The sequence below is a fragment of the Cryptomeria japonica genome, chromosome 4, assembly GCF_030272615.1.
Source record: "Cryptomeria japonica chromosome 4, Sugi_1.0, whole genome shotgun sequence".
Taxonomy (NCBI): domain Eukaryota; kingdom Viridiplantae; phylum Streptophyta; class Pinopsida; order Cupressales; family Cupressaceae; genus Cryptomeria; species Cryptomeria japonica.
Genome location: NC_081408.1, coordinates 127,263,991 through 127,291,595, shown reverse-complemented (window position 1 = coordinate 127,291,595; position 27,605 = coordinate 127,263,991).

Below are 27,605 nucleotides of genomic sequence, written 5' to 3'. Positions count from 1 at the left end.
GAATCGATTTCATGACTTTTGTACATGTGTGTGTGTGTGTGTGTGTGTGTGTGTGTGTGTGTGTGTGTGTGTGTGTGTGTGTGTGTGTGTGTGTGTCTATGTATATGTATGTGTATATGTATACATATACACATACATATATACATATACATATACATATACATATACATACACATAGACATACACATACACATGCACATGCACATGCACATACACATACACATACACATACACATACACATACACATACACACACATATATGTCTATATATATATATATGTACATATATATCTACACATATATATACACATACACACACACACATATATATATACACATCTATATACAAATATATACACATATATATGTGTAGATATATATGTATATATACATATACATATACATATACATACACACACAGAGATACACACACACACACATATGTATATGTACGTATATGTATACATATACATACATATATACATATATGTATACATATACATATACATATATGAATATATGTATGTATATGTATATACATACATATATGTATGTATATATACATATATACATGTATATGTATGTATATGTATGTAAATACATATATGTATACACATATACATATATGTATACACATATACATATATGTATATACATACATATACACATATACATATATGTATACATATATGTATATACATACATATACATACATATACATGTATATACATGTATATGTATGTATATGTATACATATATATAAATATATGGATTACATTCTGCAAAGAAATTTCTAAATTCTGATATAATTTATAAATCTTGTCTACCTCTGTATTTGATTCCTGGTTTTGAATCAACAATGACCTGTGGATGAAATTAATTTCCTTTTCCTACTCTAACTAGTGTTTTCTCCCAATTTACTTGAGAGTTTTCAGCATATTCTCCTTATCTTTTTCTCCTCTCCCAAATAATGACTATGTTTTTTACCTATATGCTACAAGGCGTTGGTTTACTTCTTGACTTCATGGCATTACTCATAGTGTATTTACTGTTTAACTAAGGTTTACATCCATTCAAGGGCCTGGGAGAGGCACGTGACCCTCCTCTATGGCTTCTTAATCACCCAATTTTGGGTTGTACGAGTCTTACTCCCCATTCAACCGCTGTTAATAGCAGTGGCCAATGTGGTCAAGGCTTACACCCCCTCCATACATAGCTTAGAACTCCCCAATCTTGCCACGGGTTGCATTGACTATAGTTCGATTACACAGTCCATATCAACTATGTTTTGCGTTCACCATTCGGTGATAACAATGCTTAATATTAAACATGCAATGTCAATTTTTCATATTGACACATTAAGCATTAATATAATTTGATGCTTTCATATATATATATATATATATGTACCCATCTGCATGCACAAAATAATAATAATCATCAAAATGTGTGCATAGTCATAAATAAACGTTTAAAAATCAATCTTTCTCTAAATAAAATAACCTCAATTATGAACACTTGATAAGAATTCATCAGTGAAATTTAAATAAGTATTCTATTTAAAGCCATATAAACACTCATCTATGCAAGATGCATTTCATAAAATCTATGTGGTGTGTGAGATTCCATCTCCATACCAAATTTGAAAAGCTAAAACAACTCTACCTGAACCAAGTTCTCACCTTCATCCACTTTCACCTATTCCTACATTCACTTGCACTCGATTGTTCATTAGCAATGACAATCCCAATTTTTTAACAATAAAACAATTTAAATCATTTATTCGCATTTAAATTTTCACTTCAATTCAAATCAATCTCAATTTCTATTTCATTCCAATTTCATTTCAATTTCTTTCCAATTTCATCCACAAAATCATAAGATATAAGTCATTTTCCTAATTAATAATTGCAATAGTTATAGATAAAAAAGGTTCGTGACATCCTTCCCCACTTGGAAGAGACACCATCCCGATGTCTTATTAAACATCAATAAGCAAATAGTATCACAAACATCATGAAATAATAACCACACATCATAGTCTCAAATCAAAACATAAGCAATAATAGTAGCATCCATGCTGTCCAAGTTCACAACATGTGAATCAAATCAGAGTGTCAAAGTATCTCATGCAATAAGCAAATACTAATCTATGAAAGCAAATGAGGAAATTGATGGTCAATCATCTCAGCATCCTCCCATGTAGCACTATTCTTAGAATATTGGTCCCACTGGACCTTATACTGAGTAAAATCTCTACTACGTAGCTTAATGCTACGTTGATCTAGGATTCAGGTGGGCTCCACTAGCACCACCCCCAGATCCCGTACCTGTAAAGATCACCAATCAAGAATATGAGATGCATCAGGATGGTATGGTTTCAACAAAGAAACATGGAAAACATTATGGATTTGAGAAAGAGCAGGTGGCAAAGCTAATCTATAAGCAACTGGATTAATGACTTCCAACACATCAAAGGGTCCTACATATCGCAGCGCCAACTTTGATGATTTTCCAAATGAGATAGAGCTTTTATGAGGCTTAACCCTCAAAAATACATTATCTCCCACAACAAATTGTCTGAAAGTCCTATTTCTATTAGCATAGCTCTTCTATCTATCGGTTGCCTCCTACTATTGATCAACTTAATCTGCTCATCCATTTCCTTGAGCAAATCAGGATCAATGATGATCCTATCTTCCATTCTATCCCAACTAATGGGTATGCGAAACTTCTGATGAATAATGATGAACAACAGATACCCCAACTGGTACTAAGAGGGGGGTGAATCAGTACAGGCAAAAACTTTCTCTACAACTTATCTAGTTAAAGCAATACCAACTGGTTGTCATCATCACTGAACTTAACCACGACAATACCGGTTAAACACAGACACTATAAGTTGATAAGTCTGAATACTTCAAATATGATCAATACTTGATATCAACTTCACCCATAAACATATGCATGTGGTATACCAGTAATACCATAACCTAATAATTTTGCATGCATAATCATTCAACCAAATAATACATAATCATCACATGAAAAATGCATAACACATAACACACATATTTTTCACGTGGAAACCCAAATGGGAAAAACCACGGTGGGGATGAATACCCACAAGCTTGTTTTTGAACTCTTTTGAAGGTCACCTTGTTAAGAGCCTAGTTCGATTAAAGACTATACAATAAGGTTATGTTAGGAACCGATCCTATTAGAGATCACCCGGTTAAGGGATGGCTATATACCTTGTTAAAGGTTGAAACCCTATTAAAGGTTACCTTGCTAGAGGATTTGAAGAACTCAATGATCTTGAGTCACCTGGTTAAAGGTTTTACAATAAGCTTGTTAAAGCTACCCGGTAAAGGGATTTTCCAACTATTGAAATGATTAGAAGACAACAGGTAAAAAATCTAATCTGATAACAACACTACATGCCAAGGAAGATCCTTTTCATTTCCTCTACTTTGCAATCACACTCTGCAGTTTTCCTCTTACTGGTCTGGCAAGTATCTCATCACTTGGATACACACACAAAATTTTTCAACAACTTTTCAATAACAAACATCATCGACTTTATAGACATCAGTTAGGTCAATAGCATAAACCCTAGACCCTAAGCATCTTAGGTTTACAACACAGGTGGTCCAATCATGACCATCCAAATACATTGCATAGAGTATTACGATTTCAAATAGATCACAAGACAATCTGCATCATCCATTCTTTACCGCACATGGGAATTAGTAATCCATCACACTCTCTTCTCATATCGCCAAGAAGAATGACCATTCCCGAGGTAGACTTCAAACACAGTCGATATTCTCATGCAAGATCCTCAAGGAAATCCTTCATGCACACAAAGTTGACGTGGCACCTCTATCTCACTCATATCTCTTAACTAACTCATCACAGAGTATCACTGGTTGTATCGCACAAGCTGGATCGCCAAACCGATAACCCTAGAGCTGAGACTGCTAACCGGTAGTCACACTTAGTGAAACCCTAACACCGGTTCACTGCATCTCCTCATACCTCTTCATACCGGTTCACTTGAACCTATTGACATCAATGACAACATATATTATCACCATATCAACATGTCAGTTCATCGTATGCCAATAATATCCAACAACTTCCGTCCATAGAGTGCCTCAAATGGTGTCATCCCTAAAGATGCATGAAATGAGTTGTTATAAGCAAACTCAACCAATGGCAAAAATTCCTCCCACTTGTACTAGTGATCCATGCAATACATCCATAGAAGATCCTCCACTACCTGATTAACCCTTTCCGTTTGGCCATTTGTTTGAGGATAAAATGTTGAACTAAAATTTAATCTAGTTCCCAAAGATGCATTTAGTGTCATCCAAAACCTAGAAATCGACCTAGTATCCCTATCAGATATAATGGTTTTTGGTACACTATGCAATCATAATATTTCTTGCACAAATTTGTTTGCAAGAATAAATGATCCGTCCTTGAGATTTCCAGGTATGAAATGTGCAACTTTTGTCAACTTATCAACAACTACTAAGATGGTATCATGCTTGTTCTTTCTCATAGGTAATCCCTCTATAAAATCTATTCTTATCACTTGCCACTTATACTCAGGTATGACATGTTGAAATAAAAGTCCTGCTAGATGAACATGCTCAGTGTTAACTTGTTGGCATTCCAAACATTATGCCACATACTCTATCACATTTTTCCTAAGTTTAGGCCAAAAGTACAAAGTCCTCAACTCAACTACCATCTTCGTTACTTCCAAATGTCCTGAGTAAGGTGTATTGTGCACCTCATGCAAGATCATCTTCCTTAAGTCTCCACCTTCAAGAATATACATTCTCCTTTTGTATCTCAAAATACCATCAGATTTCATCACATATCCATCAAATCAATGATCTAAAGGATCTATCTCTAAGGCTTGCTTAACCCTTTCATAATGTTCATCTCCTGGAAGATTCTTTAAGAATTGTTGCTTCAAGTTTGACCTTGTTGTAACTATAGCAGATAGATGTTTTCTTCAGTTGAGAGCATCTACTACTCTATTTTCCTTTCCCTCGATATATTCAATACCCAAACCATACTCACTTAGGAACTCAATCCACCTTCTTTGTCTTGCATTAAGGTTAGGTTGTGTAAAGATGTACAAGTTTCAATCCTAAATGATCTATCTTCAACTCAAATGTTTTCCCTAGGAGATAATGCCTCCACATCTATAATGTATGTACAATAGCCAAAAGCTCAAAGTCATGTGGTACATAGTTCAATTCATATTGCTTCAATTTCCTAGACTCAAAAGCAACTACTTTTCCTTCTTGCATCAACACTGCTCCTACACCTTCACCTGAGGCATCTGCAATCACTATGAAGTGTCCATTAGGATCTGGTATAGTCAAGACTGGTGTTGATTTCAACTTCTGCTTCAAAAGCTAAAGTGCCCCCTCACACTTCTTAGTCCATTCAAATTTCTTTCTTCTTCTGAAGAGAAGTAATAGGTGTTGCTATCCTAGAAAATTCTTCCATATACATCCTATAGTATCATGCAAGACCCATATCAATTCGAACCTCAGTGACATTTTAAGGTGTTGGACAATCTACAATTGCCTCTATCTTTGGAGGATCAACATAAATCCCCTCTAAAGATATAACATGGCCTAAGTAGTGCACCTTTTCCTGAAAGAAAGCACACTTCAAAAACTTACCAAAAAGCTTCCAATATCTTAATCGTTGTAAGACTATTCTCAAGTGCTTCTTATGTTCCTCTTCATTCTTGGAATAGATCAATATGTCATCAATGAATATAAGCACAAAATCATCCAAATAATCCTGAAAGATACTATTCATAAGGTTCGTGAATGTTGCTGGAGCATTTGTTAGACCAAAGGGTACTACTGTGAACCTGTAATGCCCATACCGAGTTCAAAATGCTATCTTTGGAATATCCTCATCCTTAATCCTCAGCTGGTGGTAACCCAATCTAAGGTCAATTTTAGAGAATGCGGTAGCACCCTTCATTTGATCAAATAGCTCATCTATCCTAGGCAAAGGATACATGTTCTTAATGGTCACCTTGTTTAGCATTTTGTACTCAATACATAATCTCAAGGTTCCATCCTTCTTCTTCATGAAGATTACTGGAACACCCCATAGAGATACACTTGGTCTGATGAAACCCTACTTAAGTAACTCTTTTAGTTGAGCCTTGAGCTCATACGGCTTCGTGGTAGTCATTCTATAAGGAGCCTTGGATTGTGGCTCGGTTCTAGGTAAGAGTTCAATAGAGAAATCAAATTCTCTCTTCAGTGGTAGCTTTGTAAGCTCTTTCGGAAAGACATCTAAGAATTCTCTAAGAACTAGATAATCCTTAAGACTCTTCTTGTAATTATCCAAGTCACTCACAAGTATAGCAAAAATGGAACATCCTTTCCTTTGCACTTTCTTGAGTTGCGTAGCTGAGATGTGTCTCAATTCAAGTGGCTTTTGAGACCCATGAATCTCAACCGGATTTTCATAATCATCTAAGCAATTGACAACTTTGTCCTCACAATTTACTACAACTTTATGCTCAGTTAACCAATTAGTACCTAAGATCAGATCATATGATCCTAGTGGTGCTACATATAGATTAACCTGAGTTTGGAAATTATGAAGCTCTAAATCACTACAAAATAGACATGAATCTACGCTCTTCTCTGCTCGATTTCCATATTGAACCATCCATGCATGTGACATATAACTAGGTCTAATAGGTAATTTAGAAACTACTTTAGGATCAATAAAGCATTCAGGTGCTCCTATATCTATCAAAATAGAAATTGATTAACCAAAAAGCTTACCTGTCATTTGGATAGGTGCAACCTGAAATTCAGCCAGGCAGTTGTCAACCACTGCATGAATATGATGTTGTGAAGCTCCTTGTTGATTCCCTCCTCTCTAAGATGTGGAACATTATGTACAATTTCAAGCATAATGATTTCCCCCACAATTATAGTATCCATGTCTAGGCCCTGGGAGTCCACCTGACCTGTTCTTGTCAAAGTTCTATCTAGTATTGGAATTAGAGAAGTTGGTGTTATTGTTCACTTTCTTATTTCCACCCCAGTTTACTCATGTATCCTGAGGATTAGCTTCTCTTTTTAGATTCCTTATATGTCCTCTGTTGTTTCCCTTATGATTATTATTTTTTTGAAAATTCTTGTTCCCAAAACCTGGTTTAGTATTCACAATCTTCTTGAACTTTGCCAATTGTTACAACTTCTATTCTTGTTTAGTAGCTTTCTCAAAAAATTCATCCATAGTCAATGGGTTGTGAGTATCCACTTCATCCCCAATGTGAGTCCTCAAACCTAAGATGAACTTCTAAATGCGGAATCGTTCATCCATCTAGTACTGTGGTACATACTTTAGGAGATTGGTGAATTTCTCCCAGTATTGAGTAACTGTCACACCACCCTATGTCAGATTCTGAAACTCTATCATCTTCCTGTCGAAGAATAACTGAGGAAGCCACGTCTTCCTGAAAGACTATAGAAATAACTCCCAAGTGATATCGCCAGGTTGTAACTTCTTCTCAGAATTCTCATTGTCCCACCATGTCGCAGTTTCTCCAATAAGTTGATAAGAAGCCCATACTGCTTTAGTTTCAATCGACATGTTACGAAGTTAAAAATACTTCTCCATCTCAATAACCCAAGCGTTAGCACCATCACCGATGGTCTTACCATCGAACTTGGGTGGGGCTATCCTTTTCAAATCTTTTGCTAGCTCCCCTTCAATCCTAGCTTGATGATCAGGTTGTTCCTCAACCCTAGGAATTTTATTTCTAGATTACTCCTCCTGTCAAGCTTGTTCATTTTGAACCTCTCCAACCCTTTGAACTTCTTGTTCAATTCCATCCATCCTAGCATTCTGCTAATTCAAAAGATTGATAATTTGATCAAGTCTTTCATTCTCGTTACTTGATCTAGCTCTAGTAGTTATAGAACCCATTGCAATTCAACAATTCTTGCATCAAGGAATGTTTTTTTAACATAATGGTCATAGGTCCCAGTGTTATAAACCTAGTGCTCTGATACCAAATGTAAAGATGTAGATGCTCTAACTTTCAATAAAAGAATGAAAACTCTTTAACTTCAAACAAATCTATAATTCCCTTAATAAATTCATTTGTTCATCTTGATTCATTTCAAACACTTATAATGCCATTCAAGTAAATCATAAAATTCATAAGTTTATAAGTTGAAATTACCAAGTCTACATCATTTAAATAGGTAATAGTAATAATATTACAAAAATGAGTACTCTTTCATAATGTTCCAACATACAACTCAATATTCATAGATTCATTACAAGACTTCAGCAATCTATAGCCTTAAGTTAACAATATCTAAGATACAAGAATACATACAATAATGAGATAAAATACGTCATTTGATCTTCAATCCATAGGCTATCTTAAGTTCAATCCTTCAAATGAAGATGAGAACAAGATTCAGGTGCTTTTTCCACCCAACCTTGAAGCATATGTTTCCCCAGAATTCTTTATCAAATAAGAATACCTAACCCTGCATGAATTGCTTAGCAAGAAGAATTCGACATGCAAAATGGAATCTTGGTGCATGCCTAGAATGATACATGCATTTTTTATTATTATAATTCATTTAAGAAACAAGCAAGATCAATGCAAGGATATGGTAGAGAGTCATAAATACATCCATCTATTCCAATAGTCAATAAGTTACTTAGTCGAGTATAATGCCATGCATAGCAATAAAATAGTTTGGAAAAACAAATTATAATCTCTAGTACCCCATATTTGACACCTGTCCTGAAATGTATACTTTCCCCAAATCACATGACTAGCATATTCATTCATCTAGCATGCCTATTTCCTTTCATTCAACATAAACCAAATTATATTCTTGGAGTAAACAATCTTTTCATTTCAGCATAATAAAGTAAGTTTTAATATACGAAGGTGTAACACATGTATGCACATATTTGCATATGAAAAGAATACACAATTGAAAGATATGAGCACACGTTCTTTTAAATCTATGTTTCTTATTTAGTCTATTAATCATTTCAGCAATCATTAATTCCTTATATTGATATTATTCATCTATGTTTCTATTTTTCAATACTAAAATCAGATTTAGTTTATGTTTCAGTAACAGTAGTAACATTTCCAGAATTCAAGTTTACATGTATATCTCACTTTCATGATATCTGACTAAGTTTTCTTGTTGACAGGTTTTCTACTGGTTCGTACAAGTTTGGTATAAATCAACATGATATCTCTTTTTAGTTTGAGATCTAGGAATATATATATTGTTGGCATATGGACACTCCAATGAGACATTGTGTGTGATTGAAGGTTTTGTCATTGATGGCAACCTTGCAATCCTATGGCACCGACAAAGCATTACTCAGGCAACCTTGCAATCCTATGGCACTGGCAAGACATTATACCGGCAAAACATTACTCAAACAAAACAGTGCTCCGACATCAACAAAATCAATCTACATCGGCACCGGCATAGAAGATGTACACCGACACAGAAGGAAATATGTATACCGGCACAGACGCCGACAAGATTTTTGATATGTAATATTTTGTTTATCATTGTAAGCCGACTTGGCAAATTGTAAAATGACTCTTGTATATAAAAGAGATCATTGTAGGCATTTGTAGGATATGGATAGAAAGCAATAAATAAATTATAAGGCAGACCTAATGTGCGAATTATAGGTCAAGGGTATATGTAAAGAACAGAGCAAGAACCGGTACTGAATCTAGCATTGAAGATGCTATTGTAAAGTAGTATAGAATATTGGATTTGTGTAAATCCTCATTGTAAGTCAGTGTGACTTCTTATTGAGCAGTGAGCTCTAGGCAGTTGGCCTTCCTGCATGTGCAGGCCCCTATTGTAAGTAATATTCTCTTATTGGCTAGTAAGTGAATATTGTGGGTCACAAATCCCACCGAGGTTTTTCCCACACCGGGTTTCCTCATTAAACATCTTGTGTTATGGTGTTCTTTTCATGTGGATGCTTTTGATTATGTTATTTGCACTAATTCTTGCATACCGATATACTGTTACTTTATATTCTGCATATTCAGTTTTAAGAAAATTTCATTACCGGTCAGATACTGATTCACCCCCCCCCTCTCAGTATCTGTGGGAACCCTAACAATTGGTATTAGAGCTTGGTCCTCTATTTTCAAAAGCCTAACAACTTGAGGAAGATCTTGACACCGGTAAAGATGGAAAATCTGATGAAGCAACTTGAAGGTGCTCTTACTGACTATGAAGCAGAGAAGTTGAAAAATATCAAATTAGAAGATGATTTAAAAGCAGCTCAGGACATTATTCAGGCACTTAAGAAAATCTTATTGTTACAAGAAACAAGAGAAGAGAACTTTGTGAAAAATTGCAAAATGAAAATGATGAAAAGGAATCACTAAATGATATGATAAGCAAATTGAAAAAAGAGATCATGACAACAAAAAATGAAATGCAGGATATGACTTTGAGATTCTGCAAAGAGATTGAGGACAGAAAGAAGAATGAAGAAGAATTGACCAGAAGACTAAGTGATGCAGCAAATGAGAACACAAGACTTAGCTATGAAAATGACATGTTGAAGACAGATTTGATGCATACTCAAAATGACTCGAATGAACTAATGAGACAAAAAGAGATCTTGGAAAGGGAATTGGAAATTGCAAATCAACACAAAGAAAAAATCAAGAAAAGCTCAGAAGAACTTGGTACCTTATTGAAGAATCAAAAACCCAAAGGTGACACTTCTGGAGTTAGATTTGAAGTTGGAGAAAGCTCTGGTACTGCAAATACCCAGGATCAAAGCAAACCAGTAAGACCCTCTAATACTTACAAATTCAATGGAAAATGCTTTAACTGTAATAAATATGGTCATAGGGCAAATGAATGTAGATCTAGGAATTATCAGAGCATCAATCCTCCCACCGGTCAATGCACCAAATGCAACAAAATTGGTCATAACTTTGAAAATTGCAGAATGAATGTAAGATGTTGTTTTTGTGGAAGATTTGGTCATTTATCAAATAAATGCAGAACACAAACCGGCATAGGTTATGGGAAAGCTATTCAGAAAAACAATGTAACTTGTTATGCATGTAACAAGATTGGTCATATTGCTAAATTCTGTAGAAGTAAAGGTACACCGGTAGATAACAAAAGTACTAGCTTGAAAGGTAAAGAAAAGGTTGAAGAGGTTACGCAAGAATTTTCAAAGCAATGGATTAGAAAAGGTGATCTAAATATTGGGGTTACTCCTCCACCGGTAGAACCAACAAATGCTTCACCGGCAGGACAATATGATGCTCCACTGGTAGGACAGAGCAATGCTCCACCGACAGGATGTTCTTCATCAAATTGAAGAAAATTATCTTGAGGGTTTGGCAATTTAATGACACATGTGCTATTATTCCCTCAGTTAGAGAAAAGAAGTTGAAAATCCTTCATTACCGGCAAATAAAGTTGAGTTAATACATTGTCGGCAAACAATTAATGTGGTAGGTAGCAGAAAAGACTTTATAAAATAAGGTTTTTGGCTCCATTTCATTTCACCATGAATTCAAACTTTCAGAGAGTGCGAAGATTTCCGAGCTAAGGCATTCCGAGCAAAGAGGCAAAGCACTTCAGCAATCAATCCATCCAAAGGTAGAAAAAGGTATTTATCATCATGGCATCCTCCTCTGCACCCGAATTCATAGGAAACCCTACAATAGTCGAGGTTATAAAATGACCTAGGCCCATGTTTCAGCTAGTTCCTGAGGTAGCTAAGAAAGATGACAACACAGGTGCTTTTTCCCAAATTCCAAAGGGTGTTGTTTATGCAGAAGACCCTAGAATGTATATTCATTGCAACATAGAGGAATTAGGTGATGAAGAAATCAAAAACATGTATAAATCTATTATATGTGACAATGCCAGAAATGTGAAATCTGAACATAAAATTGTTGAAACCCTAGGATTCACTGAAATCCTCTGCATTCCTGAATTTCCCAAGGAAGTGGTTAGGATAGTTCTTAGCAGGGTACATGGCTCATTCTTTTGGCTTGACTCAGTGGTGAAAGCAGTAACAGGGTTACCTTCCACCGGTACGAGACCCGACAAAACCAAGAAGGTCTCTAATGACCTAGCAATGAAATTAACTGGTGCAACATCCGACAAAAGATCATTGAGGGTTAATGATGTGACCGATACAAATGTGAGATTCATTAGCATGATTCTAGGTTACAAAGAAACTCATGCAAATAGGCTTAACTCTGTTTCTAGTTTATGCATAAAAAGTGCTTATGACATGGTTAAGGACAATGTAAAAATTGATATCTGTGAATGGTTAAAAGATGAGTTAATTGACAATTTGACAAAAATCAAGAAGGATAAGAAAGGAACCTTTAGATTTGGAAATTTGCTTGTATGCTTAATGTTACATATAACCAAACAGGCTCCCGGTATAGGCTATAAGGAGTTTGGATTCGACCACATAGTGGAAACTTATGCCAAAGCACTTCTGGAAGCCCCCAATGAACCAAAGGAAGAAGTATTTGGTAGTGCTAAGACCATCAAAAGTCAAATTCAATGTAAAAAGAGAGTAAAGAAAGTTGAGGCATTTGTGAGGAAAGGAACCAGACAAGCAAAAGCCATAAAAGATGATGTATTAAAGAAAACCGGCATAACAGAAGAAGAGTTGGCAGCCCAATAGCCTAAAACTCATCTATCACCGGTAGATACCTCCTCAGAAGGAGATATGCCAGCAACTTTCAAAAGAGTTGTTAGGAAAAGAGACCCCTCATCGGTATCCACTCCTTCACCTAGAAGGACAAGACAAAAGCAACAAGCTGTAAGGTCTCCAGTCAAGAAAGCCACACCTAAGAAAAAGCTGACCCCCAAAAAGAAGAAGAAGACAAACACTGACTTGGCCCCTTTTGACATATTACTGAATGAGATCACAGAGGAAGGTAAATTGAAAAACATAGGGAAAATCTATGACACCCTATGAGATGATGAGAAATGACAAGTCGAGGAAAGTGTTATATTACACATGGACATGTATAAAAAGTTTTTGATGCAAGTCCTAAATGAAATTCCTGATGAGTTATATAAAAGACTTGAGGCCAGAAGGCAAGGAATAGTTGAGTTGGATAAGAAAATTAAAATAGAAAAATTACTTTTAGTATACCCGGTCAACTCACCTAAGGAAATTGATGATTTGATAGCTCAGGCCAACCGGATAGTTTTTTCCACTGCACACCGGCAAATATCACTAATGGCAGGTAGAGTTACTAAAGTTTCGAATGAAACAGAAGATGGTTGGGATACATTCTTGGTTGAAAAAGAAAAACAAGAAGAATATAGGAATCCCAAGCCCATTCTGGTATATCAAAAGGACAAAGGGAAAGGTAAAGTTGGTGGACTACCAAGTATCAAGATTAGAGACAACTTACCCCCACCTCCTTTAAATACTCCACCGGTAAAAACAACAACTGCAGAAGATCAACTGGCAGTTGAGAGCATGGACACAGAGGATAATAATCCTAATCCTGAAGTCCTATATACTGTGAATGTTGATACTAAAAAAATCAACATAGTGGTAGATAAGGATACCACAGATAAATCTGATAATAAAGAGCAACCGGCAACAGGAAACAAAGAGCAACCGGCAACAGGAAACAAAGAGCAACCGGCGGTAGATTCAAAGAAAAAGATGGAATCTGGAACACAAACAGAGCAACCAACAGAGCTAAAGGCTCCAGAACATATGCCACTGGTAAGAAATGATGCAGGAAAAACTGTGCTTAAAGAGATGGAGACACAAACAGACCTACCAGAGGTCAATACCAGCATGGTCACTTCCACCGACACTCAGTTTATTGGGTCACCATCAAATGTAACAGAGGTATTGCTCGAATCTATCAAGAAAATAACTGATTATAGCTCACAAGCCTATAAAGCGATAGATGATTCAATTCCAGTTTTGAAATCAGTAGCTCCCAATTGTAATATAGCCAACAAAGATTCTTTAGGCCAGTTGGATACACTTTGTAAATATATTTCTGAAAATTTTGAGCAAACAAAGGTAGAAATTGTAAAGGAAAGTGTAGAAAAAGAGAAACATAAATTCTTTGAGGAAGGAATAAAGAAGTGTAACAGGGAATTTGACACACTTCTACCAGAACTGTGCAATTTATTGAAAGAGTACAAAACTCTGTACAAAGACACTTGTAAGATAAACTTTTTGACCACGGATGTAGACAAAAAGATGAGCAAGGTATAGGAAGAGATCAATAAACTTGCTGATAATTTTGTTAACTCACCCGATACATTATCAGCTTTTGAGGAAAAGATAATAAATTTTGAGGAAGAATTGCTCAAATTAGAAAGAGAAAAAAATAAAATAATAAACAAGGCAAAAATTTTGAGATCTAAACTAAGTCCAAGATTGGACTATTTAGCATCTCTGCGTAAGGAAATCTCAGAGGCACTAACACAGGGTAGAAAAACACCGGCAGAGCACTTGCAGCATCTCACCGGTACAATATACAGAACTGAGATAGCAATAAAGGAGAGCAAGAAGTTTATGGATGGCATAAACTTAATTTTGGGAGATATTCTTCAGATAATAACTACCCAACTACAAGGTTGAGGTTATGAATTGGTACAACTACAAAATCTACTAACCTTTGTCATTGATGCCAAAGGGGGAGTAGTAGATGAGAAAATTCAAAACACAAGGATCACATGCTCAGGGGGAGCTCTCACATTTTTGGTAACATTTTTTGGTCTACACATTTTTGGATATCTTTTTGAAATTTCTCATGAGTGTTGCCATCAATGCCAAAGGGGGAGATTGTTGGCATATGGACACTCCAATGAGACATTGTGTGTGATTGAAGGTTTTGTCATTGATGGCAACCTTGCAATCCTATGGCACCGGCAAAGCATTACTTAGGCAACCTTGCAATCCTATGGCACCGGCAAGACATTATACTGGCAAAACATTACTCAAACAAAACAGGGCTCCGACATCAACAAAATCAATCTACACCGGCACCAACACAGAAGATGTACACCGGCACAGAAGGAAATATGTATACCAGCACAGAGGCCGACATGATTTTTGATATGTAATATTTTGTTTATCATTGTAAGCCGACTTGGCAAATTGTAAAATGACTCTTGTATATAAAAGAGATCATTGTAGGCATTTGTAGGATATGGATAGAAAGCAATAAATAAATTATAAGGCAGACCTAATGTGCAAATTGTAGGTCAAGGGTATATGTAAAGAACAGAGTAAGAACCGATACTGAATCTGGCATTGAAGATGCTATTGTAAAGCAGTACAAATTATTGGATTTGTGTAAATCCTCATTGTAAGTCAGTGTGACTTCTTATTGAGCAGTGAGCTCTAGGCAGTTGGCCTTCCTGCATGTGCAGGCCCCTATTGTAAGTAATATTCTCTTATTGCCCAATAAGTGAATATTGTGGGTCACAAATCCCACCAAGGTTTTTCCCACACCGGGTTTCCTCATTAAACATCTTGTGTTATGGTGTTCTTTTCATGTGGATGCTTTTGATTATGTTATTTGCATTAATTCTTGCATACCGGTATACTGTTACTTTATATTCTGCATATTCAGTTTTAAGAAAATTTCATTACCGGTCAGATACTGATTCACCCCCCCCTCTCAGTATCTGTGGGAACCCTAACATACATCAGCATATAATGAAAACCCATCTTCTCTATATTCAGTATATACACGTATATCTATATATGTACACACACACACACACACGTATGCATGTATATCTATGTATATGTGTATATATATACATATATATGTATGTATATATATATATGTGTGTGTGTGTATACACAGAGTATACACACACATATATGTATATATACATGTATATATGTGTATATATGTGTGTATATATATGTATATACATACATATATATATATATACATATACACATATACATATATGTATATACATATACACATATACATATATGTATATACATATACACATATACATATATGTATATACATATATTTATATACATATATGTATATGTGTATATGTATATATGTATATACATATACATATATGTATATACATATACATATATATATATATATATATATATAGACATTTATATACATATATACATATACATACATACATACATACATACATACATACATACATACATATATATATATATATATATAAATATATATATATATATATATATATATATATATATATATATAGACATTTATATACATATATACATATACATACATACATATATATATGTATATGTATATATGTATATACATATACATATATATATGTATGTATGTATGTCTATATGTATGTATATATACATACATATATATATATATATATATATACAAATACATATATATATATATATACATACATACATATATATATATATATACATATATGCATGTATATATACATACATACATATGTATGTATATATACATGCATATGTGTGTATGTATATATACATGCATATGTGTGTATGTATATATACATGCATATGTGTATATGTATATATATATGTATGTATATATATATATATATATATATATATATATATATATATATATATATATATATATATATATATATATATATATATATATAAACAATGAGCTACAATCGTCAGATTGAGCTACGAACCTGGATCTGAAGATTGTAAGAGTATTTAGACTTGCTCCCTAAAAGAGCTCCTAAAATGTTAGCACCATGGTGGTGGTAGCGTTGGTTCTCCGAACTTTTTGCACTCCAAAGGGGGATGGATTCATCATTGTAGATAATTCTTATTCTAAAGATCACAACTCCATACCTACTTCCTATACACAAAAAGAAGGGGAAATAGGTTGGGAATAGGGGTTTTCCTAAGTCAAACCCCAGTTGATGAATCAACTTTGAATGAAATGTTGCAAATACTGAAAAGATATACCTCAGATTTGCAATGATTGATAATGATGCTTTAATTCTTGAGTCTAATCACATATGTTATATGAAATGGCATGAACATGATAAGATCCTAATCACGCACGCATGCTTGCATATGAATGATGTAATGTTGCTCCACAATTGATGAATGAAGAAGATGCAATCTTGAAGACCTTTAGAAGTGCTTGATGATGAATGCTTCAATGTTTGAATGGTAATTTTCCTTATGATTCTCTTGTGTTGTTTTCCTTATCTCTTGTTGTTCTCCTCAAATGAGAGGGGTGAACCTCTTTTATACTTGCCCGTCAAAAAACATCTTAATTTTCTGACATAGGTCAACATGGAGATCACATTCTCGCCAACACATTATGACCATTAAGGGGGACCAAATTAAGGTCTTATTTGAGAGGACCAAGGCACTACACCCTTGTCCTACCTCATTTTAGGGCTAGAACAAAGGGGCCAGGTGGTGTATTAAGTGAAAATGAGGCTGGATTCAGATGATATGAGCAAAATTGGGTCCTAATCAAGCTTTGGGGCATGAACACTAAGGTAAGGGCCCAAATGCAGTCAAAATTGTAAGGGAGTACAATTTAGGATGCTACAAGATGCAATGCTTAGATTCATTTCACTAAGTAATTGAAAAGTGACTAAAATGTGAAAGAGGCCTTATTTTGAAAGGTCTCATAAAAACTTTCAAAGAAGGTAATCAAGCAAATAATGCATCTAACAAATAAAACAAGTTTTGGTCAAGGAATAAGAACGTTGTGAATGATGGAGTGGTAGATACCAATTTGATCAATCGGGCCCAACCTGTAATCTATTTCCAAGGCCCTACTAGTACAAGCACATCCACCCTTAATAAAAGTCAATCCATTAATAACAAATAATTTACCTAATGTGGCTCGACCAAATCCATAATGCTCACCGAGGACTAACAATCCAAGGTGAGCTTATAATTTGCTTGGAGAACCTAATGAGTTTGCACTTAAGAAGTTGATCCAATCTAGTGTCATAACGTTATCAAAGATCAAACCATATGAGCCTGGCCCTTTCAAGCTGACTTGGTGGAATAACAATGATTTTTGCAACTACCATAAGGTCAAAATTCATAAGAGCTCAAATCAAAATGATACAACCTTAAAAATCGCATATGTCATTGATCAGGGTGAGATATCTATTGAAAATCCAAAGGAAATGTCCAATAATAATCATACAATCTTTAAAAATCTCATTCAAAACCATGACAAAGGGAAAGCCTCTAGCTCAAGGACTCAAAGAAACTAGGCTAACCATATTAGGGTGTCACATGAGTAGACATCAATCACATCAGTCAAATAATGAAATTATCACTACTATCATTGTCAAAAATAAGAATGTCAATTGTGCGATAGCCAATATAACCTAGTATACCATCTAAAGAAAACTCATGCCCAAATCTCAAATTTTTAGCTCCTTTGCATTTTGCCAAGACACAAAGTCATCTTGGACAAAGCCTTACATGACTTTGCAGTACCCAATGACATCGATGTCAATGTATTTGAAGCCATGGTTGGTAATCTATCTAGTACAACCCATGTCTATTTGACCCAACAAGACACCCTGGCACATAAACCTTCACATTATGATCCTCTCCAACTTGAAGTATACGCCCATAAACATAAGATCAAAAGGATGCTAATAGATTGTGGAGTTAGTATCATCATTTACATACTAAAGTTGGCTAAAGCAGTAGGATACTCCGTGAGAATAGTGTGGATGCTTCTAAGAAAATTAATATCAAAGCCTATGATGATGTGGAGCACCTATATAAAGGAATAATTACTTTGCCAATAAGAGTTGGTCCAATGGCCCATTAATGGGCTCTCTCAGGTGGATCCGGTTACTTTAGTGAACAAAGAAGTTTCGAGGGCTACCACCACTTTGCAAAACCCTAAATTTGGTTGGATTAAAGTGAATTTTGATGGTGCTTTAAAGGGAAATCTGGGACTATTATGGGAGGGCTTTGTTATCTAAGATTAGAATGGGAACATTTTGGCTATTGGAGGAAGGTGATTGGTTGTTGGAATGAATAATGAAGCTAAGGTGCAGGCGGATTTTTTGAAGATGGCTCAATGCCTTTCTGTCTCTTGTATGTATTTAGAAGGCAATTCTTAGATTGTGGTGAATGCCCTTGTGAAAGGTGAGGTATATGTGTGGAAAATTAAAAAATTTGTTCAAGTGATTAGAAAGGATTTATATATTTTTTAAATCCTTTAAAATATGACATGTTTTGAGAGAGGGAAATTATGTGGCTGACGTACTTTCCAAAAGGGCCACATCATTGCACAAAGTGGGTGGCGATGGAATGTGGGAAGACTTTCGTGATGTTGAGTTGGTGGAGGGATGTTGAGTACATCACAACTCATGTGATATTAAATGGTCATCAATGATGAATTTCTCAAGGGATGAGGTGGATGTTTTATAAATGCGATTGTGGGCAGTGGGGTTTGGCATTCTCCAGGTGTTGGCATGTTGTAGAAGTTGGTGTGATTGTGATAGGAAGGGGCTTTAGAGACATACATATAAGGGAGATGGAAGTGAATTGTTTGCTTCATTCACTCAAATAGTAGCTTTCCTTTTATGGAAAGATTTTGGAGAAGTGACTCAAGGGGATTTTTTAAATTTAATGATCCCTCTTTCCTTCAAATTATAGACCTTTTTCTTGGAGACAATTATTTGCATTCTAAATTCTACTACAAAACAAACACAAACATTATTCCCTTGATGGTGGCTTGGGTTCTAGCCTTTAAGTCATGTAGGGAGGTGGTTTGGGTGGCAAAGGCTTGCGTTCATGATCACTCCTTGTGCACATTGGCGTCTCTCATGGTGAGAGCTATGGTGGGGAAGGGTTCGTGTCAACCTTTTGGTCAAGGCATTATGTTGAAAGGAGGGAAAGCAAATGTTGCATACTATCCATTCATTATATGAAATAATTATTGGCATTTTGGCATTAAGTTGTCATTGATGTCAACCAACATGATGGATATTCACATGAGTGTGAGCAGAAATATTGAAGGCTTACCGGTAAGGCATTAACCGGTCTAAAGGATAGCTGCTTGTTTATGATGAAGAGGCAGAATGTTAAAGTTGTCACAAACCACTGGAGGTGAAGATGTGTTACCGGTATAGTGTGCACTATCAGTTAGTAGAAGAAGAAGGCCTTACCGGTAAAGGCGTGTACTGGTATGAGTTTGTTACATGTTCAAGTTTGAACTGACTATGTGTCAGTGAGCAAAGTGTGATGAATAATGATGAACAGTTAGTACCAAACCAGTACTGAGGGGGGGGAGGGTGCATCAGTACAGTCAAAAACACTTTCCTAAAACCGGTTAGACAACAAACACTACAAATGACTGACAAATAGTGACACTAATCTGAAACAGAGTAAAACCGGTAAAGCTAAGAATGACTATGACAAGCATTAACTAGTTAATCACTTAGCTTTCCACTCAACCTAATACTACACTTCCATTTCACCCTTATGCATGAATAGGTAATCTATCATCAGAAATATAATAACAACTAGTTCAGCATGATTTACCCTCAAACACAAGTCACTTAAACCATCACATGAAAAACACCACACATGACACACAGATTTTTCACGTGGAAATCCAACTGGGAAAAACCACGGTGGGGATGAATACCCACAAGTTGTTTTGAACTCTTTAGAAGTCCGCTCTGTTAGGAGCCTAGTCCAGTTAAAGACTAATTATAACAGGTTCTATTAGGAACCGTTCCTGCTAGGGATCACCCGATTAAGGGATGGCTAAAATACTCGGTTAAGGGTTAAACCCTGTTAAAGGTTACCTTGTTAGAGGATTTCAAGAACTCAATGATTTTGAGTCACCTTGTTAAAGGATTTACAACAAGCTGGTTAAGGCTACCCTGCTAAGGGATTTTCCAACTGTTGAAGTGGTTAAAGATCAATAGGTATTACAATGATCTGGTAACAACACTCAATGCCAATGGAGATCCGCTTTAGTTACTGTTCTCCTTCTGTACTCACACTCTGAAGGTATCACTCCACTTATTTGGTCTGGCAAGAATCACGTATCTCTGCACTTAGATACACACACAACATTTTCCAACAACCTCACAATGCAAATCATCATCGACCTTATAGGAAACAGATAGGTCGGTGGCATAAACCCTAAACCCTAAACATTTAGGCTAAGCAATTCAAACGGTTCAATCCTGACCATTGAGCACTTTGCATTAAATGCAACAGTCTTGAACCGATCTCAAGACATTCTCCATCATTCGTTCTCCACCGTATTCATGGCGACTGATAACCCATCATGCATTTTTACCATTTACAGACTTCGCACATTCCCAAGGTAGATAGAAGCAATGTCCTTCATGCAAAATCCTTCACGCGCACAAGGCTGACGTGGCAACACAATCTGTTCTTCATTACAATGTTAACTCATCACATGATGTCATCGGTTGAATCACACAGGCTTGGAACACTTTAACCGGAAACCCTGAAGCTGAGACTACCAACCGGTAGTCATATCATATTCCATTTACCGGTTCACATCTCAACATACCGGTTCTCCTTAACACATATACCAGTTCAATCTTAACACATATACTGGTTCACAATCATACCCGTTCTCTACACCATACCAGTTCTCTTTCCAGTTGCAAACTTCAATAAACCAATTCAGCATATTACCAGTTCACTCTTCAGCATATTGACATCAATGACAACATACAATGTCATCATGTCTTCATACTATCGGTTCACATAATGCCAACAATCTCCCCCTTTGGCATTGATGGCAATATACAAAGATATCTCTCTGCTTCACATCTTCTCCCCCAATTTTTGTAGATATCTTCTCCACTTCACTTCTTCTCCCCCTTTGACAACAATGCCAAAGTGGAGGCAAAAGCTTCCCTGATCCATTATGTTGCTCCCCCTGAGGAGTAGCATCCTTCAACACATCAATCCTGAAAAAATTTGACAGTGCAATACCTGACTGATGTGGAACACATACCTTAGTTCACCTCCTAAAGGGGCAACACCCCTAATTCACCTCTTAAGTAGGTAAATGTAGCCTTTGGGAGAGGCTTGGTGAATATGTCTACTAACTGCTCCTTACTGTAAACATGTTCTAGTGCAATCTCTTTGTTCTTAACCCTTTCCCTCAAGAAATGATACTTAAGCTTGAAGTGCTTGGTTCTAGAATGCAAAATCGGATTCTTGGAAATATTGATAGCACTTGTGTTATCACAAAATATGCTTACCGGTTCAGACACAGGAACTTTGAAGCCATTTAGTACATGCTTCATCCAGATTGTCTGAGTACAGTTCATGAAAGCTGCAACATACTCCACTTTTGTTGTAGACTGAGAGATACAACTCTGCTTTTTACTCATCCATGAGACTAGTCTACCACCGAGAAAGAATGCACCACCGGTTGTGCTCTTCTGGTCGTCCATATTAACAACCCAATCAATATCTGTGAATACTTTCAAGTTGAAATCATTTCTATAAGGATACCACAATCCATAGTCAACAGTTCCCTTTAGATATCTAAGAATTCGCTTGACTGCAACCAAGTGGGATTCTCTTGGGCTTTTCTGGAACCTTGCAGTAATGCCAACTGCATGTGCAATATCCAGTTTGTTGTGCACTATATAATGCAACTTACCAATCATTGATCGATATTCTTTCTCATCAACCAAGGCCGAGTCATCCTCTTTGGATAGTTTACAACCGGTCACCATTGGTGTACTAACCGGTTTGCTATCTTCCATGCCAAAGGTTTTCAACACCTCTTTGACATACTTGGGCTGAGTGATAAAGATTCCATCTTTCATTTGTTGAATCTGCAGTCCAATGAAGAACTTAATCTCCCCTATGAGTGACATCTCAAATTCTTTCTTCATCTCATCTGCAAACTCATGACTCATCTTGTCATCTCCACCAAAGATTATATAATCAACAAATACTTCACAGATCAGAATCTGATCTCCCTCTGATTTCAAGTAGACATTGCTATCTTCACTTGTTCTCTCAAATCCAATCTTCACAAGATGGGAGTGTAGGCATTCATACCATGCTCTAGGTGCCTGCTTTAGACCATACAAGGCTTTATGTAGCCTACACACCATGTCATTGTCTTTAGATAGGGAAAACCCATCTGGTTGCGCTATATATACCTCCTCTTCAAGTACTCCATTTAGGAATGTAGATTTTACATCCATTTGGTATACTTTGAATCCTTTAAAAGATGCATATGCAAGAAGCATACGAACTCCTTCCAATCTTGCTACTGGAGCAAAGGTTTCTCCATAGTCTTCTCCTTCTTCTTGAGCATACCCATTACACACCAATCTGGCTTTGTTCCTTATCATTGTGCCATCTTCATTCGGCTTATTTTTGAAAATCCATTTGGTACCATTGACATTTTTATGCTCCAGTCTGGGTACCAGAGACCATGTACCATTCTTTTCTATCTGATCAAGTTCCTCTTCCATTGACTTGATCCAGTCTTCATCTTTATGTGCCTCTTTGAATGATTTAGGCTCAAATTCAGAGATCATACATGAATTTTCCCTAACCTTTCTTCTTGTAAGGATTCCTTCATCCTTGTCTCCTATGATCTACTTTGGATCATGATTGAGTTTGACATACCTAGGTATGTTCTTAACAACTTCCTCTTGCTTTTCTTCATCATCCTCATCTTCATCAGCATTAGCATCTACCAGTCTAGGAGCACTATTACTAGTGCTGGACTGATTTGCAACCGGTTCCCAGAAGGTTACTGCCTGTTCATCTCCTACTTGCTTACTACCAGGTTCCTCAGGTTTCTTAGAGTTTTCATCAACCCTAACATTAATGCTTTCAACAATTCTCTAAGTCCTATTGTTGAAACATTTGAGAGCTTTACTCTTGGTGGAATATCCTAGAAATATTCCTTCATCACATTTTGCATCGAACTTGCTCTGGTGTTCACTCCTCTTGATATAGCATTTGCTACCGAGTACTTTGAAGTATCTTACCACTGGTGTCTTACCGGTCCATTACTCATAAGGAGTCTTATCCTTTCCTTTCTTGATGAGTACCCAGTTCATTGTGTAGACTGCAGTGCTCACCGCTTCTCTCCAAAAGGTGTGAGCAACCTTTCCTTGGATTAACATAGTTTTAGCCACTTCAACCACAGTCCGGTTGTTCCTCTCTGCTAGGCCATTCTACTGTGGAGTCCAGGGGGTAGATAGTTGCCTCTTGATCCCATTCTCTTCACAATATTTATTGAATTCATCGGAAGTGAATTCCCCTCCTTGATTAGTTCTTAAGCACTTGATTCTTCTACCGCTTTCCTTTTCTACTAGTGCTCTCAAAGCTTTGAACTTTCCAAAGGCTTCAAACTTGTCCTTCAAGAATGCGACCCACATTATTCTTGAGTAATCATCTGTAAGTATCATAAAATACCTATCTCTCTGCACACTCCTAGTTTTCATAGGACCACACAAATCAGTATGCACAAGATCAAGTAAATTATCTGTAGTGAAAGACTTACCTTTGAAGGTTCAGGAAGACATTTTCCTCAGTTGACATTCTCTACACAAAGGATTTTCCGGTTTGCTCAGCACCGACAATCCTCTAACTGCCTTGATCTTACTGGCCTTCACAATGTTATCAAAGTTTACATGGGAGAGTCTCCTATGCCATATCCAGCTATCATCAAACTTAGCCATAAGAGAGTACTGATATTTGCATTCAACTGGAACAGGTTACCTTTGGTCTGCATACCAGTGGCACCAATTCACCATTCTTTTCTTTAATTCTGCACACTCTATTCTTGAATTCCAGAGTGAGTTCACTATCATTCAGCTAGGCAACACTCAAAAGGTTGTCTGAGACCATCAACCCAATACACATTGTCAGCACTACTCTTTCCATTCAGAGAGATGGACCCTCCGCCCTTGACCATACATGGTGCATCATTACCAAAGCAAACCACACCACCATCATACTCTTCCAAAGATAGTAACTTGCTCCGGTCACCAGTCATATGGTGAGAACAACCACTATCAATAATCCACTCATTGGAGTTATCAAAGCGGGAGACAAGAGCCTTCTTGTCTGACACATATTCCTTGACAACAACAAACACAATATCTTCATTTTCTTCATCTTCTGATTCCTCATTAGTGATGCCTTCATCAACTGCCACAAAATGGTTTCTTTGGTATCCTCCTTTGAACTTCTTGAACTTTTCCGATTTGTCCTTGGTATCACTGTTAGGATAGTTTATAACAATGTGTCCTATCTAGTTACAAGAAAAGCATTTCAAAGAAAGCTTACCCCTGTATTTACCGGTTCCCTTAGGAAGTCTCTTAGCAAGAAGAGCTTCAAACTCCATTAGGATCTCCTCATCATCCATTTCTCTACTTTATCTTGGTTCACCACTGGTGCTTGCTTCTTTTCCTTTTCTAGATGGTGCAGCTGATGCTCTAAAGGCTGATTCAGTCTTCTGAACACTACCATCAAAACTGTTTAACTCATAAGTAGTCAACTTTGCAATAATGGAGTCTAGGGATACCTTAGTCTTGTCTATTGATCTCAACTCCTGAATAGCAGCAACCCTTATTGCATAGACCGGTAATAAGGATCTCAAGACTTTGCTTACAACAGTGGAGTCTTCTATTTTGTCTCCTGCATTGTTGATGTCTCCAACAACGGTTTTGATTCTTATTCCATATTGTTGAATGGTCTCTCTTTCAACCATCCGCATGTCTTCAAACTTACCCCTAAGGCTTTCTTTTTTAGCCTGTTTTACATGCTCATCTCCGCCATAGATATTTTCAAGAGTATCCCATACTTCTTTGGGATTTACTTTAACTTGGACATCAATAACTCAATGTCAGATAAACTACTAATTAGGGCTTCCATGACTTGCCCATTCTCCTGCATCTCTCTCTTTTGGTCATCGGTGAGAGTATCGGTAGGGACAACATAAGCATTCTCAACATAGCTCCAGTGTTGAGCACCCATGCTTTTGATATATATCTTCATTTTGTCCTTCCATATCTTAAAGTTATCTCTGTTAAACTTTGGACCTTCCCTCTTCATCATTAGTATAGGATCTTTTCCTCAAGTGGTTAAGCTTACAACACAGAGGACCTGGAGGATGCTTTGATACCAATTGATGAATAATGATGAATATTTAGTACCAAACCAGTACTGAGAGGGGGGGGGTGAATCAGTACAGTCAAAAACACTTTCCTAAAACCAATTAGACAACAAACACTACAAATGACTGACAAATAGTGACACTGGTCTGAAATAGAGTACAACCGGTAAAGCTAAGAATGACTATGACAAGCATTAACCTGTTAATCACTTAGCTTTCCACTCAACCTAATACTACACTTTCATTTCACCCTTATGCATGAACAAGTAATCTATCATCAGAAATATAATAACAACTAGTTTAGCATAATTTATCCTCAGACACAAGTCACTTAAACCATCACATGAAAAACACCACACATGACACACATATTTTTCATGTGGAAACCCAACTGGGAAAAACCACGGTGGTGATGAATACCCACAAGCTGTTTTGAACTCTTTAGAAGTCCACTCTGTTAGGAGCCTAGTTTGGTTAAAGACTAATTACAATAGGTTCTGTTAGGAACCAATCCTGCTAGGGATCACCCGGTTAAGGGATGGCTAAAATACCCGGTTAAGGGTTAAACCCTGTTAAAGGTTACCTTGTTAGAGGATTTCAAGAACTCAATGATTTTGAGTCACCCTGTTAAAGGATTTACAACAAGCCGGTTAAGGCTACCCTGTTAAGGGATTTTCCAACTGTTGAAGTGGTTAAAGATCAATAGGTATTACAATGATCTGGTAATAGCACTCAATGCCAATGCAAATCCGCTTTAGTTCCTCTTCTCCTTCTGCACTCACACTCTGAAGGTATCACTCCACTTATCTGGTCTAGCAAGAATCACGTATCTCTGCACTTAGATACACACACAACATTTTCCAACAACCTCACAATGCAAATCATCATAGACCTTATAGGAAACAGATAGGTCGGTGGCATAAACCCTAAACATTTAGGCTAAGTAATTCAAACGGTTCAATCCTGACCATTGAGCACTCTGCATTAAATGCAACAGTCTTGAACTGATCTCAAGACATTTTCCATCGTTCGTTCTCCACCGTATTCATGGCAACTGATAACCCATCACACGTTTTTACCATTTACAGACTTCACACATTCCCGAGGTAGATAGAAGCAATCTCCTTCATGCAAAATCCTTCACACACACAAGGCTGACGTGGCAACACAATCTGTTCTTCATTACAATGCTAACTCATCACATGATGTCATCAGTTGAATCACACAGGCTTGGAACACTTCAACCGGAAACCCTGAAGCTTAGACTACCAACCCATAGTCATATCATATTCCATGTACCAGTTCACATCTCAACATACCGGTTCTCCTTAACACATATAC